We start from the raw sequence: 6,794 nt of genomic DNA, 5'->3' as shown, positions 1-6,794 counted from the left end.
AGCAGAAAATTTGACTGCCAGTTGACATCTGACAATAATTTGGTTTCTTATTGAAGAATGAACATGAACTTTACTATAATAAGCATGGGGGAATACGTGACTGCACTTGCCATTGCCATAAAGTCTGGCTGGTTAATCTGAAATAGATGATTGAATAACAATAAACCGCTGGTTGCTTACTCACATAATTGCTCAGCAGTCTCAGTGAACGGTTGTAATGATAACCAAGGAAAGTGGCAATCGTGCATAGACTCTGTGGTCAGAATGCCTGCCCATCCAAAAGTAATATCCACTAATTATTTCATAAACATAACCCTGAAACAAGATATAGGTCTGGTTATACAGTCTCATGACCGCCCGTTTTACTGCTATGCACATAATTTGCAGCTCTACCTGTCACTGCAGCCAGCCACTAGAACTGTAATCGTCTAATACTGATATGAAATTTGCTAAATGAATGAATATGGGTGTAGTAATGAAAACAAAACAAAATATGCAGATACAGAATCTGGGTCCATGCTGTAACATCAGATGGAATTGCACTTTAGAGCATTTGTAAAACCCATGCCATTATCTACAGGTCATTTTACAAGCACTTAATCTGTCATGCAGCAATAATTCAAAGGGATGAGATATGCACTGCATTTATAATGTAACATTTTTATCAATTCCCTTCCTTAAAATCCTTAAAAAGCCGATTTTAGTAGACTATTTATTGAATCTAAGTTGAAAAATAATAAAATAACATTTAGAATTCAGAAAATCTGAAATATTATTATGGCTGTTTAAGATCTTATAGTGTAAAAATTGCAAAACTTTTCAGCTGAATTTCCCAACCCCCCTGTGAGAGGGAGCGGAGTGCTGGAGTTGTTTGTTTGCTATCAGCAGAACATTTCTCTTGTCAAATAATGATTGAAGATCAAAAGTAATATAAGCTGCCACCTACAATCTAATGAAAAAAGGCTTTAGATTACATCATCAAGGGTTTGCATGGAATTATAAAGCAGTCAGTGACATCATATCAGAAAACTGCCAGTGTAGATATTTTTTACAATGTTAAAAAATCCAACCATGTCTGCCAGCAGGATTTCAGTCAAATATTGTCTTTTTACCCTTAGTTCTTTCTAAAGTAAATAATACATCCTAATCTCTGACAGCAAAATCAAAATGATGGCTTTCATTGCATTTATTTTTCTGTTTCTGTGGCTTTAATGGTTTTCCAGAATCAAAAAGCTACTCCCACATCACAGTATGTACTAGCGGAGAATGAAGCATGGCTTGGCAATAAATCCAGCTGTCCCACTGCAAGAAATCAGTCCCTCAGAGGAACCCAAGACTGGTTCACAATATTGCTTCATGTTTTTCTCTCTGTCAGCATCCCTCACTTCTTTCTTTGATGTAGCTTTTCTATATTTTGCTGTTGTATAAATTTCTCATGCTTGTGTTGCTCTTCCATTATACATTTAACAGTCATTTAATCATAGATCTCACAGTTTCCTTGAGTTAATGCAAGTGGGAGCCAAAACATCTGATTAGTCTTCTACAATATTATGCATTTCCTTTTGCTGAGTGCAAATGCATTGTGCTAAATGCATTAAAGCATGAAATGGCATTTAGAAATAATTTTACTTCTGTACTGTGAGTGAAACAGAATATATTTAAGAGAATTGATTTTATCCAACTAAATGGATAGTATGGGTAAACTTGCCTGTTTTTAATTGTCTTCTAATTCCTTTCAGTGAAAAAACAGAATTTACTCACTAATATGTTATATGTTAGCTAAAACGTTTTCCCAGCTTTTTGCAAGTCTGGTTCATGTATCTGCAAAGCTGGAGATGTTACTGAACAAACTATTGAATGAATGTGTTGTGATGGGCTTTGGCTCAAACTGTCTCTGGTAATGTCTGTTTTTACTGGCCTGCAAGAATGTCTATAAATCTACAGGGATCGCGCCGCCTGGACTGTGGCCCTCGCAAATGTCTTCATTCTCCCTTTCTGTCTCACTCTGTCTCTTTTTCTCATGAAGGATTTGCAATGTTTTCCACTTTTCTTTTGTCACTACTGGTAATCTGTTTCGCATTAAGCACATTGTAATTTCTTTTAGTGTGATATTTAATAATAATATACGTTGTGTTTTGGTAGATTCTGCAATCTTTGGTAGATTCTGTCAATCACAGTTACAAACCTATGATCATATGGCCTCTGCAGCTCTTCATATTTCTAATCTAATATATTCATGCCTATGAAAATATCATCAGAAGTCAGTCAGAATACCATCTTTATATAGGCTAATAATAATAGTGTTTTCAGCAGATATCCAGTAAAATTTGTTAAACTGTGCGCAGATTTGAATAATTCATGATGTCTGTGACCCTGAGCTCTTCATACTCTTCAACTGCTGTCTTCAGTTAAGAAAAAGTTTTTATCACATTATTCCTTAGATATTATATAAGTTAAAATTACTCCGTAATATAAAGTTTAAGGCTCACTCAGACAGCAGTGAAATTAGAGAGCCTTCGTTTCAAGTGACTGTAAATGTAATGACCTGCTGGAGTAGTAGGTGGGCTGTTAAAAGGGCTTTCTTTACTGCTGCCATTCAGCTGTTATAACATTACATTAATTAATGGGCCCAGTTATAAAAGTCTTAATTTATGGTTAGAAATTGTTAGATTACATTATCCAGTATTTAGTTTACAAGTCAAGTGATTATTCTCTTTATTTTTAGTAATTTTAGTCATCTTAAACTTAGAGAGAGAGAAAGAGGGGAACCTTTAATTTTCAAAATGTTTTATTTCAAATTAATATTTAAAATATGCCACTCTCTGCATGTTGCATGTTGTTGTATTTCTTTTCTTTTTTTGCTCTATAATAAAGGTCTCAATGTGCAAGAAATGTGCAAATCAAAACTTAGGTGAAATAAATGTTAAATATTGTTTTAAAAAAATATATATATAATAAAATAAATATTTTATAAATTAGTATTAAGATTGCAGCCATAGAATAACAGTAAGGAAAATAATCTTTGGTCTTTTGGCATCCGTGATGTTTTTATTGAATCCAGAAATAATTGCAGCTTTGTGTAAAACAGCTTTTGTGTTCCAAGACAACTTTAGTCTTCAAAGTAGCTATACAACTATCAGATAATAGATAGGAGATTGTAATATACATGTGTCCTTTGTGGAATAATGAGAACAGTCTAAATTAATTGAGAGTTTAGTATTTGATCATTTGACCAACAACTACACAGTTGGAGAAATCCTAATTGAGTGTATCTTATACATATACTTACATCTTATCTGTCGTACTAAACAAATCTGTATCCCACCGTCATTTCATCTTTGCCATCTGGTGCACAGGTCACAAGAGCCCTGGAGCCGGAAAACAGCTGACAAGAAAAGAAGAAGTATCAGATTCCAGAGAACGATTGATTTGTAAAGAAGAGGAAGATCCCAGACTCAGTGCCACAAACAACCGTGGAGAACATTGACACAGGGCCTCTTGAACAAGGAATTAAAACTTTCTGACTTGTGCTGCCAGGGTCATGCCAATGCCAGGGGTTTAAAATGACCCACAAGGTCATCAGAGGTCAGCGTGAAGCTTTGTAGAAGTGAGAGAGGAAGTTGTTGATGTTGAGGCACATTTACTGCACGTTTATCTAAAGGAAGACATTTTTCTGCCCACTGGCATTTTCTCACTCTGACGCTGCAATTTATATTTTGGCTCTTATGCAAACAGGAAAAATGATTCATATATAGTTTTATTGCCACATTTAAATAGCCTATCATTATTAAATTATCATAAAAAAAGAAGTATTTTTAGACTGGACTGATGATAATTGACACCATCATAAACATGCTGATGATTGTGTTTTCCATTATTTTAGCAGTAACAATCTCCAAAGTTCTAGCTAGTTCCAGCCCTCAAATTTGTTTGGTTTGAGATTTTCTGCAGGTTACATTCTTAGACCAGAAGGTGATCGCAAGCAATCGTGTTTACGAATCAGTAAATTAAATCATTCGTTCAACAGATTCTTTGAAAAAAAAATAAAAACAGCCATTCCGGGATGTGCTGTTTTGCTGAGGCTTTGTTTATTATTAATTTCATAGCCAGAAGAAAAGTAAACAAAGCAACTGCCTTTACTGTGTCTTACATGTAAGTTACTCAACATTAAAACATTGATTGAACTGTTGTATATTACACTTGCGTTTGTGGCTTTGGTGCAAATATTGCTTTTGAGTCACAACAGTTTCCTTTGCTGCTGATAGTTTTCAGTAGGCAGGCAAATTGAATACTGAACAGTTTTTCTTATTATAGAGCTAATTCCCTCTTTTCCCCTCCATTTTTCCTCCTTGCTTCAGAGTGCTTCATGGTGGTGATTATTAAAATGGGAAGGCTGGGAAAGGGTCTCCATCACTGAATAGTGATTATTACCAAGGCAGACCTGTCTCGATTAGATACATCACTGTTACTTCAGCCAGCCTCGTCTGTTCTTTATTCTTCTGTCTCATTTCATCAACAAGGCCTATTTCTTGCAGGAATAATGAGATCTGAAGAGGAGAGAACAGCGCTCCTGAGGAACAGACTCTCTTCACTGAGATTACTGGAGTACAGTGCGCTGAGGAGGACACAATGGAGCACAAGCTCAGATGTAGCTAACCTGTGGTTTATCTGCCCCATGTTGCTGTTTAGCTGTTCAGCTTTATGTTTTAATGATCTGAATGTTATGGCCATTGTTTTTAACACCACAATCATATACAATTATCACATAACACATGAAGAAAAATATAATATTTTAATTCTGCTCAAATGAAATTACTTTGGTAAATTTTTCTGAAGTCAGTAAAATAATTCAGTCACTTCATGTCACTGATAGGTTGTTAATTGAATTTGAAATTACTGTTTTATAGTTTAATCCATTTTTAAAATTTCAGATATTCAGTGATGGGGAAATTAAGTTTTTAGCACCTAAAAAGTCTCCATTCTTCAGTGTCACAGCTCATTTGGTGCTCAGTTATTAATTATGGTCCTTATTATCAATGTTAAAAACAGAAAGTTGAAAAGAACACCATTTATTTGAAAAAATTAAATTGTTTGTAACATTTGATCAATTTAATCAATTAAATTTGTTTATTTTTTTTAATGCCTCCCTGACCCCAAACTTTAGTTTGAATCATGGTTTACACAAAAGTATTAAGAAGCATAAACTGTTTTCAACATAGATAATAATCAGAAATGTTTCTGGAGCAGCAAATTAGCATATTAGAATGATTTTTGAAGGATCATGTGACATTGAAGACTGGAGTAATGATGCTGAAAATGCAGCTTAACTCATAAGAATAAATGACGTTTTCATTTCACAGTGATACTTTATTTTACTGATTAAAAAAAAATAAAAAAATAATCAAATCAAAAACCAGCCTTGTTGAGCAAAAGAGACTAATTTTTAATATATATATATATATATATATAATAATAAAAAAACTATTCCAAACTTTTGACCAGTATGTACATTTATAACACTATATTTGGCATTATTTCAACCTGGCAATAAATTCCATAAAACAAACAAATAAAACTAGTAAATGCTGTTGCAGTGGGGTTTCTAAAAATCTACTTACAGGAGTGAAAGTAAATGTGACCTCTTTCTCTCAAGTGACTGCTGTGATCAATCTCTCTCTATTTTTTATTTATTTTTTCTCTCGTGGACAGTCATGGAAACGTAATGCAAAAATTATCATTTCCATGGCCTTTCATTTACCTCTATAAAAAAATGTGTTGGTCAGTTGAGTCGTGATATTCATAATTTGGTAGCCAACAAACACGTTAGTCTCCAGCGCTGGCAAGGAAGCTGTAATCACCAGCCCTGTACTTCCAGACTTTAAGAACTGGGGTTTGTGAGATGCAGGAGTAACAGGGCAATCTTCTCAGCAGGACACATGACTGCTCATCTGACAACCTGAATGCAGGTGCACAGAAAAGCATCTCAGCTTCTGCTTGAAGCCCAGGTCTCCTGTGGCGGCGACTCTGTCTTGCCACATTTACAGAACCATTACAGTGCATTGTAAGCCCTTGTTAAAGTGCACAATTTACCACCATCCACTTCCATTCCCTCAGGTCCAGAAACTGTGATTGTAAATAGGCCAACAATATCAGTACCGCATCTCCAGTTAAATTATTTATTTGTTTTCCATTTGTTTCCCCCATATTTTTTTTGGACCAAAAATTGTCTTACCTTCAGTTACATAAATGAAATTACAAGCCTGGGATTTATTGGATTAAACATTTGTAAACTGTACTGAAATTGCACATGGTTCATATCATCGTTGTATTTGTTTTGACAGTTGTCACTTGGTCAAGTTTGACCATGCACTTGCATAAAATTGGCCTGTTAATAACTAAGCTTAAACTGCAAGGTCAGAGTTTATGAAGGCAAAAGACCAGCTATAACTGTTAACCTATTGTTTTTTTTTTTTTCAATAAAAAGCTTTTAAAGTAATATTATAAGCGTTCACGTTCGTTATAACCTCATTATCATATTGCCAAGACATGAAAAATCCTTATAGTTTCTGTATATTCTGTGGGGTAGTGCTTATAGAGTAAATAAAGATGACTAGATTATAATACATTAATGGTTTTTATACTGTACAAACTTATATTCTGTGGCCCTGCACCAACCCTACACCTAACCCTCACAGGAAACTTTGTGCATTTTTACTTTCTCAAAAAAAAAAAAAAAAAAACTCATTCTGTATAAGCATTTTGAAAATGGGGACATGGGTTATGTCCTCATAAGT

The sequence above is a fragment of the Carassius carassius genome, chromosome 18, assembly GCF_963082965.1.
Source record: "Carassius carassius chromosome 18, fCarCar2.1, whole genome shotgun sequence".
Lineage (NCBI taxonomy): Eukaryota > Metazoa > Chordata > Actinopteri > Cypriniformes > Cyprinidae > Carassius > Carassius carassius.
Note: the sequence above shows the minus strand (reverse complement) of the source record.